Here is a 10,974-nt window from a genome sequence, read left to right as displayed (position 1 = left end):
AGTAGTTCACGACTCTTCGGGGGAAAAGAAACAGAACCGGAGCTTCATGTGATTCAAGTCAGTGATATAAAGGCCCATGTCGGTGATAAAAAAATTTTAGATTCATAGATCTTTTGATTGGAGCTGATGTTTTAGGAAAATTACTGACAGGCGAAAATGAGGTACTAGAGTCTGGTTTAACGGCGGTAAAAACAAAACTAGGCTGGACGGTCTTGGGTAAACAAGAAGAGGACAGAGAAGATATTATGACACTCCTGACGTTGAAAGTTTCCAATGATACATTGGCCCAAATGTGGGAATTGGAGAGTCTAGGGATTCGTGACCGCATTGAATAATTAAATAAGAAAGGTTCATGTAGTGAAGATAGAATGACAATAGTTCATATCTACCATTGGAATCTAGAGTTGCCATGGAAGAGTACCTCTGAGATTTTGTCGGACAATAAAGCCCTTGCTTTAGCCCGACATAGAGGAACAATGAAAAGGTTGAAAGAGAATAATCTTTTAGATCCCGATGTGAAAGTGTTTCAGGAATGGGAACAATTAAAAATCATTGAAAGGGTACCAGAAGATGAGATAGATTTACTCAAGTGTCATTATTTATCTCATCGACCAGTCCTCAAGATGAATAGTGAAACGACTAAAGTTAGACCAGTATTTGATGCATCCGCTCATGAAAAGGGAAAACCATCTTTGAATCAATGTTTGATTAAGGGACCCAACTTGATAGAAATGATACCAGATATTATTGATAGGTTTAGGTGATATCCTATTGGATTAAGTTCCGATATAGAGAAGGCATTCCTACAGTTGGGAATTGTACAAAAAGACAGATTATCTTCGCTTTCTTTATTTCAAGTTTTATAAAAGGACTTTTAGTGTAATACCGGCCTAAGAGAGAATAATAACAAAAATATTGCATTACTTTTTTGCATTCTAGTTTACCTGACAGTGAAGAAAAATTAGAGCAGCAATGCTATTCGTCCCAAGAGGACAAAGCTGCATTAAGAGTTCAAGCGGCTTTGCAAGAGGGTGAAGGAAGACCAGAGCAGCAGTTGCTGCTTAGTATGTCGCAAACTCTATGTCCCACAACATCAACGCCATCCACCTCGCAAACTCCATGCGCCTCCACATCAACTGAAGGAGGAATAATTTTCATGGCTTTGATTTTTATTTTGTAGCATGGATATTTAAAATTATTTATTGAAAGAATAAAGGCAGTTCCAGCTGATTTACACTGCCAAGCTGTGTCAAAAAATGCTTGTTTTGTAACTTCCAATACAACCATCAAGGCTGTATAGTGTTATGGTTGTTGGCATCGGCTTGACAAATCCCAGGTGCCTGGTCACCATGGCCACTGAAAAAATCAGAATTAAAGCCCAAAGTTTTTTGTCTGTGATTGCTGAGTCCATGAAAGAAAGTTTTTAAATTTAAAGAAACAAATTTCTAATAGCAATAGACGATATTGATGTATATTTTCAATTATAGAAGCGAATTGTATTATTATCAATATGCCTGTAGTTGCCTCATACCATTTTTTATTGTATCAAATGCTACTGTTTTGTAAACAAGTATTTTCAATATTAATTGTTACAAAATTTTATCCAAAATGATTTTATTATAACTTCTGTGTTATATATATATTTTGTTTCTTTCGTCTTTAGCTTTTGATTAGTTGTTCGGTACAGGCTTAGGCCTCTAGACGACAAACATCGAGATTAGACTGTTTTATGTGTTATTTAACTTTGGAACCAAAAAAATCATGAGCTTTGGCCCGAGTTAGGTCTGGCTGTCACAGTACGGCATGAGCTCTAAGGAAAGAGGATTTGTTAGCTTTGTATTCTAGGGTGCTCACCCGGCAAGTAAGAGGACGTAGGTTAGATTCCCTGTAAGCCCAGTTGAACTTTCTTTCCTGGATTTATCTTTGCATCAGCAAAAGCGGTGAGTTACATCATCTTCGGATTATGAAAGAGCTAATGTTACACAAAATCATCTGCTCATACCAAGAAGTCTGTTATAATGAAAATTTCTCCTGTGATTGTAACAGACTTCTACCGTAGAATGTTGTGTACACGTTACACACACTGACGAATGAGTGATATTTGTATAGATTGCTTTCGAGCCATCTCATCAACATTATACTTTGATTCATTGTAAAACTGAAGCGAGAACATTTATTATACAAAAAGAAAGGGTAAGAAAAAAATTTAAATAGGTTTTTACATCGCTCGCACTCAACGAGTCTTGCTGATGAAGATCCAAGCATTCGTCTTATTCTTCTATATGCCTCTGATATTTTGCCTCTGTATACTAACAGAGAGGTTGGCGCTCTAACCCCTCAGTGTGAGACTCCCTGTAGTAGCAATTTTTTTCTGTGGTCATGTTATCACTGTTTCTGTATACCCCCGCATCAGGAAAGTTTATGACAAGGACGAACTGGGTATGGAACTCGCAACATCCTTTTGGTACTTCAGGAAAATATCTTATCGACCTGAGCTAATTTGCCCAAATTGCGCTTGGCTCCTGAAATATTTGGTTGCCATATAGATTTAGCTTTCAAGGAATTCCCTGCCTTAATGGTAAATAAAAATTCTGGTAGTATTTTCATCCAGTCAAAACTATTTTGATAATACAGTGAATCTCTCGTTTATAACGTTCCCACTAAAACATTTCCCTGTTCGGTACAACTAGTTTTCGTCAGTCCAACTCGTCTTTTACTTATCTAAATTTTCTGTTTAGAACATTTTTCTATTATGTTGTTTTTTGACAAACGTAATAAGTGGGATCCACTGTACCTGTAGAAAATATTGGGAGGGCTTCAGATTATTCAGCGGACTCGGATCTCGATATTTCTATAATTATGCACTAATGATAGTTGATTACTTTGAAAAGTAATGGCAGGGGTCTGTCCAGACATTTTCTATAGGGTACTCTTTTTGTGAAAAGGGTCACAAAAGTAAGGTGTATGTGTTACACAACAATAAGCACTCAATTTCGTGAGAAGCGAAATAATCTAGTTAATAACAAAAGAAATGCCAAATTCATGGTTTCATTAATTTGTATTTTGTGAAGGGTCTGAAAAAGAGGCCAAAATTTCGGCTGGACAGACCCCTAGTGATGGTCAAATATATAATAAAAACCATTCACATTACAGGTCGGGGTAGGAAAAGAAAAAAATCAACCTCATGGAAAAAGCCTTCAAAAATGTGTCGGAGACAACAGATAAGATTTTGGGGGGGGGGGGGGGAGAAAAAGGGAAGCTTTCTGAAACAAAATGAATTAATATTTAATTTTTTTAAAACCATGACTGAAAAAAAATAAATTTTAGTGTTTTCACTATATTTTACATTCATTTATTGACTGTTGTTGCAGCACCATTGAAGTAAATTCAGCCTTTTTTCTTTGCTATTATTATTCACATTTGATTGAACGCTGCAATCATTGCATTGTAAGTTATTTTCTCCTCCATCCCACTGATGAAGATAGTCATCATGCGTGTCTCATTGCTCAGAAGAATTGCAAATGTCTTACATTCTTACTGGTAAATTTCAAACTGATTCATTAGAAGAAAGATTTGGTTTATACAGACAGTTGGCAGGTGCACAATATAATATCTCCTTAACACACACATTTGAAACTAAATTGAGAGTACAAAGTCTTCTTTCCTTAACTTTAAATTCACATGGGGATTATGTAGTTGATTTCAATACTGAAGAAAATATAAGTGTGTATCACTTATGGATGATAATGACTCCAAAAACTTCAACATTTAAATATCATTCCTAACATATATATTGCTGTTTTTTATTATTTTTTAAACATCAAATGTTTATTTGAAAAAGGCCAAATGCGAAACTTGCCATGACATTATTATTACAAATAGCTATGATTCAAATACCAATTAATAGAAAACATGGATAAGGGGGAAGGATTAAAATATCCATGTACTGAAATAACTTTTGTGAAATTTAATTATGCAATCATCACAAAACTGTTATCATCTGTATCTGAAAAGGAATTTATTAAATGCAAAAGAGAGAGAGTCACCGAAGTGTAGCTTACAATGCTACTTTACAAAAGTTGCGTTTATCAGCATGTCATAAACATAATATGTATGATGTCATCAAACTATCGTTTTGTCCTCTCCAAATACTCTGTTGAAAAATTGTTAAAAAGTCGATGATTTGATTGAAAACAAAATTGGAAATTAGAGACATTAAAGAAATGATTTTGTGTGCATGTAAATATGTGTCTGATTACGTATTGATATAGAGGGATAATTTGTAAGCGCGACACTACGCCAGTTGGCGACAGGAGATGAGACCTTGAAGCAGAAGAAGAAAAAACGTCGACACAGAGTGACAGTGAACAGATCCTCCTGGCGGTGGTGAGTAAATAAATGACTCCTTTCCTCTCCCCAACTTGCCACCTCGAGTTAATTAAATGAATATGTAACTTTTAAAGTGTTGAGTTGAAGAATGGATGTTGGATTAAACAGGACTAATCGAACCTGGAGCTATGAGTATTTATTTGAATTTCAATGTCTAATTTTAATTGATACGCCACCTTCGTATCAGTATGTATGTTTAATAAACGTTTTTGATCAAAAATTTGTGGTTTTATTTTGGAACAAAACACTCAGTGTTGCATTTTCATAGATTATCAAAGGCTGCTTTATTTATTATTTTTTAAAGGAATATATCAATTACTTTTAAATGGAAATAGGTTCTTTTTAATCTTTTTCGCGATTATAGTTGCACTTTGAGGAAAAAGAAAACGCGAGAGAAGAGAAAACAGCAAATAGGGAAATTCCCCCTATCTTTGAAGAAAGAAACCTAGGCCACCTGAGCATGACTCATTCTTTGTGTGCGAGGGCCTTTTTTAAGGGGGTGTTGAACCAGGGCTCATTACAGAACAATGCAAAACATTCTGCATTGGGGCCTGCAAAGAGGATGAAACATTCTATGCACTCTGTAGGCATTACAACATGTAGGTGTTTTAAAATGCCTTAATTTGTGATTAAGGCATTAACAATTCAAGTCTTTTTGGCATGCTCAACATATGACTGGTTAGGGCGTATTTCCAATTTAACGGGCATCAGATCTATGGCATATATTACCTTCCTCATTTGTTCAAAAGTTTGTACCGTAATTTACTAGTTTTGAGATCATGCTTTATCAAAGGAACAGTTTCGTTCAAATATTTAAGAAATTTTCATGACTTGGATAAACGTTTTTGATTGAAAAAACTGCCGTAAAGTTTTGAATGACAGAAATGTTTATTTTTTTCTGGCCTCAATTTCATGAAGGTTAGTCTTGCTGCACAAGTGTTCAGCAACTCAGTTTCTACGGAATGGGGGTTGCAATTTAATTGCAATTAATTGCAACCACTGCTGCACCAATAGTAGAGTTTGTTAAACTTGTGGACGATTTGTTATATTCCTTGAATAGAACACTAAAACCTTCAGGGGCAAACGTATTGTGCAATTTCCTCACAAACAAAACCATCTGCAGTTCTGGTAGAAGACTCATGAGTTTGTAATGTCGTAAAAATTCATTGATGCTGTGCCTACTGGTTGACAGCAGTCACCCCCAATATACAGTAGGCTGGTCATTAACACTCAAATCTTTGATAATGTCGCATGAGTTGCTTAAGGGAATGCCATGTTTCATGCAGGGCAGATACAACCAAGATTGTATAGAAATTTTTTTTAGTCGTGAGAGGTAGTGGGGGAAACAGCACGCATCCCACTGCTCACGAATCGGTTTGTGAAGATAGAGGAAAATTTGGATATGGAGTATATAGGGCAAGAACTCCTCTCTGATTATAGAGGATTTTGGTAAAGACACAACACCGGGAACAGATGGCATTAGTAAAGCTATTGTAAATATATTTCAAACATGCCCTGACAAATTGCTTCATATCTACAATCTGTGTCTTGAACAAGGAACTTTCACACAGATATGGAAGAGGGGTAAAATTTTATATATAACCAAAAAAAGATACAGATCAATGATATTAAAAACTTCCGTCCTCTTTACTTACTATCGGATCTGGGAAAACATTAGAAAAATGTATATATAACATTAATATATATCATCTTGAAAAGGATAATGTCTGATAAGCAATACGGATTTATGAAAAACAAAAGTGCAATTCAAGCCTTACAACTAAAAAACACAATAACGGAGACAGCCATCTAAGACAACCATAAGTATTCTTTATGGGCATTGTATAATATTTTATCTTGTGTAGATATTGTTTATAATTTTTGTTAATTGCAATTTAATTGGGTTGCTGTATTTTTGAAATATATGACATCCACATTTTTATGGGCATCTTTTTCTCAGCCACCTCGTTGGGCATTTTGCCTGTTGTGGCGTTGTATTTGTATTAGAACTTTCAGAAAGATAAACTAACATGCTTGATATCTTTGAATATATGTAATGCTCAACTCCGTTAGAATAGATCAAGTTAAAATTGACATCAGTGAAATGAAAATACCAACATATGTAAAAAAAATACTGTTTGATTGCCTACAACAAAGAACGTATTGGAATCAACTTACAAATAAGTTTGAAGAATATAATATTGGAGTGCCACAAGGTTCGGTATAGGGACCTACGATACGGAACATTGCAGCAAATGAAATACTAAAAAAGGCCACATCTAAAGGTATAATACTACGAGCGTTTGCTGATGACTTCTTGATCATAATAACAGGGGAAGCACCATACAAGTTCAAGAAATCAAAGAACATCCTTAAGGAGCTTGCAAGATGGGCGGACAGATTTGTCTTGAAATTTAATCTTCAAAAATGTCTATTTACGATAATAAAAGAATGGGGGGAAAATACCTACAATCCCTTCTATAAAGATGAATAAACTGAATCACTGAAATATGTAACAAAATTCAAATACTTAGGCGTAGTTATCAATAGAGACTTCTCATGAACTAACCATCTATAATACATTAGGAACAAAATGGCCAAAAAGACGCAAGAAATTGTTCAAAGATCAAGGGCCACTTGTGGTGATTAAGCTGAAGTGCTAAAAAAATTTATTTGGAGAAAATGGTAACATATGGGTACACAAATACAAGAATCAGGATGACAAATTAATTTCTATCCACAGGAAAGCTTTCACTGTAATTTCAAAATGCTATGTTACTGTTTCTAATGAAGCATTGAATGTACTTACTGGGATACCACCCATACAGATTACACTTCAAAACCTGCTGAAATGTTACAAATTGCTTCAACTTGGAGATTGGAGTGGATTTATGGCGCAAGGACCACTTTGGTCAAACTGCGCCAATACAAATGATTATATAAAAATAAACAAAATTGCCCTTTTGTCATGTCAAAAAAATAAAACTGCTTATGATAAAAAGCAAACTAAAACAATGATATGAATTGTAAGAAACTAATGGCTTTAATGAATTTAAAAATGCGAGATGCATCGCTATGGTAATTTAAAATGTCAAGAAGTATACAATGGACCCGTAGTTAAACTTTGATCTTGCTAGAGCTTTATATATGTGCAAGAGTGACTTACGGTCTGCTCCCTATGATGCAGATGAGATGATCTTCAAGAGGTTCTTCGTCTTCATTCAACGAGCTCTTAACTGTGCAATATGAGGTTTGAAAGCAATTGTCAAATGTAATGCCGAGAAATTTAGTGTCCTCTACGCTTGGTATCTCACTATTGTTTAGGAACATCTCTGGATCACCATGAAGGTCTCGACGCCGACAATCTTGTCAGCGGAGAATGAGGAGCCGTTATTGTGTGCCTACCTGCTGATCTTGTTGAGTGTCGTTTGTAATTGTCTCTCGGCTGACTTCATATTCACCGATTGATACGATATTAACAGATCATCCACGTAAAGTGTGGCAGACAACGGGAGTTGGTTCAACACCCCGTTGAGTCCTAAAATGAAAAGTGTAACACTTAAAATACTACCTTGAGGTACACCTAGTTCTTGAATTTGAGGAGCTGATAACGTGCTTCCGATCCGTACCTGAAAGATGCGGCGAGACAGAAAGGTCGCGCAAGCCGCAATTATAGAGGTCGGAAAGCATTCCGTGCCTCCAAGTATGATCGTAGGCCTTTTCTATGTCAAAAAATATGGCTAGCATATGCTCCCACTTCACAAATGCTTGTCTTATTGATGTCTCAAGGCGTAACAAATTGCATGTTGTGGACCTGAACCGTCTAAAGCCGCTTTGATGTTTAGATAAAATATTGTTAACCTCAAGGTAGTGCATAAGGCGATAGTTGACCATGCGTTCCATGAGCTTACATAGACAACTGGTCAAAGCAATAGGTCGGTAACTATTGGGTTGCTGAGGATTTTTGCCAGGCTTCGGGAATGCAAGAACAATGGCTGCTCGCCAGGTGTCAGGAAATGAATGACTGACCCAGATCCGATTAAATAATATGAGTAAATGTGAGAGTGATTCAGATGAGAGATGCCGAATCATGGAATAATGAATAGCATCGGGCCCTACAGCTGAGTCAGGACTTCGCTGCAAGGCCGTCGTCAGTTCATGAAGGGTGAACAATGAATTGTACCCCTCCGGTGTAAAAGGCCGGAAGGTGTACGATGTACGTTCGGCCGATGATTTAATGGGATGAAACGATGGGGGATAATTCGCATCACTGGAGACAGTGGCGAAATGGGCGGCGATGGTATCCGCAATATCCCTCACATCGCTGATGATAGTGCCATTGGTGTTTAAAATGGTGATTGGATGAGACTGATAATGACCATTGATTTTTCGGATCCGGTCCCAAATGATTTTGGATGAAGTAGATGAATTGATTCCCGTGGAAAAGTTTTGCCAGGACTCGCGTTGAGCCTGGCGCCTGGTTCTTCTCGCTATCGCCTTTGCTTTTAAAAACGCCAACTTGTTGTCATGGGTAGGATACCGCCGGAACCTACTCCACGCTTTCTTTTGTGCTTTAATCGTAAGACTACATTCGTGGTTCCACCAAGGTTTAGGAAATTTAGGAAGTTTCGAGGAGACTTTGGGTATTGTTTCTTTGGCTGCTGAGATCATACAACTGGTCACAAGGTCGACGTCGGGTTGCGAGACCATATCCTCCGTGATTTCTGCCTTGACCGTGAAGTCTGCCCATCGGGCGGCCACAAGCTTCCACCGAGGAGGACCCTCAGGTATGCTATGGCTTCGATCAAGGCACTTAACCACTAGAGGAAAATGATTGCTCCCGTGGAGGTCCGGATCAACCGACCAGGACCAGTTGGGCAAGAGTGAGGGTGAACATAAGGATAGATCTATTGCAGTGAAACTATTGTTTGGGGCATGAAAATGAGTGAAACTGCCATCATTCATGATGGCGAGGTTCATGTCTTCTAACAGTCGTTCAACCATTTCGCCACGTGGGGTGTTGCTGTTAGAACCCCATATCAGGTTATGTGCATTGAAGTCTCCAAGAAGAAAAAATGGTGGAGGTAATTGATCAATCAGATCTTCTAGATCTCTCTGTAAGATGGTGTCATTTGGTGGCAAATAAATAGAACAGATGGTAATTCTTAGGCTTGTAGAGATTTCCACCGCGATGGCTTGCAGGTTCGTGCGCGGCGTTAAAACGCGCGACGACACATGATGTGGAACCAGCAGAGCAACACCGCGGCAGGCTCTACTCCCGTCATCGTAATCAATACGGAACAGGGAATGTCGCCTGATGTTCCATGTCTCCGAGGGCTTCGTAAAAGTTTCCTGGAGTGCCACGCAAACAGGATGATAACGATTGATCAAATCCTTGAGATCTTCATAATTGGATCTAAGACCACGAATGTTCCATTGAATTATGTTGGCCATAAATTTCAATTTCAAATAGAAGTAGACGGTTCAAGGTCCTTAAATTTATTCCGGTCAATCTTGCGGCGGGTAGTACCGGATTCCGTAGGATTGTCAAAATCCATGTCACCAATCGATGTGTCATCGATAAGTGACACATTTTTAATGGTGGGATGTGTCAAAGCTCTCTGTATGGCTTTTTTGGAATACCCCGTCTTGAAAGGTTTCTTTTTTGTTTTATTTCCAGAACTAATTTTCGGTTTGGTACCAGTAGATATTTTGAATGTGTTCGCTGTTGCTTTTCCCGCTTCTTCTTCGGAGGTAGTGGACTCCCTCCGGAATCCAGCGGAGCAACAGCAGCCACAACTATTGCATGGTTGATTGGATGAAGTTTGAGTGGATGTGTTAGCAATTGGTTCGGTCTGCGTTGTAATAGAAACTTTTGTTACACTGTTAATCTTGTTAGTAGTCGGTGATTGTGAAGTCGTATTGGCGTATGATTTACCAACTATTGGAGCTTGGTTAGATGTTATGCGACGACGTGCTTCGATATACGAGATGTTATTAAGGACCTTGATCTTCTGGATCTCTTTTTCTTCATTCCATTTCGGACACTTCCTGTCAAATGCGGGGTGAATGCCACCGCAATTGACGCACTTGAATGGTGAATTAGTGCAGTTGTCCGAAATGTGGTCCTTCTCACCGCATTTTGCGCAGGTGGGTTGACTGCGGCACGCCGTTCGTGAGTGACCGAATTTCTGGCAGTTGAAACATCTTACAGGGTTAGGTATGTATGGGCGGATTTTGAGACTATAATAGCCTATCTTGATATCTTTCGGCAATGTCGGTGATGAGAATGTCAGAATTATGTTACGTGATGGAGCTGGATTGCCATCTTTGCGGCTCATGATATGTTTGGCAGATGTTACGCCTTGAGACGCCAGCTCCTCTGTTAGTAGTTCTTCATCCATGTTAATTAAGTTATTATCTGAAATGACACCACGTGAATAATTCAACGTGGGATGTATTTTGACTGTTATGGGAATGTTTGCAAGAGACGTGAGCTTTTGAATGAGTTCGGCTTGTTTGGATGTGTTAGTTTCGATGAGAAGGTCTCCTGAACGAAGGGTCTTCACCGATTTTAAGGTACCA

Source organism: Pholcus phalangioides, unplaced genomic scaffold, assembly GCF_987345545.1.
Source record: "Pholcus phalangioides strain wild (caught in Gottingen) unplaced genomic scaffold, Ppha-v1.0 ptg000028l_1, whole genome shotgun sequence".
In the NCBI taxonomy this organism is placed as follows: domain Eukaryota; kingdom Metazoa; phylum Arthropoda; class Arachnida; order Araneae; family Pholcidae; genus Pholcus; species Pholcus phalangioides.
Note: the sequence above shows the minus strand (reverse complement) of the source record.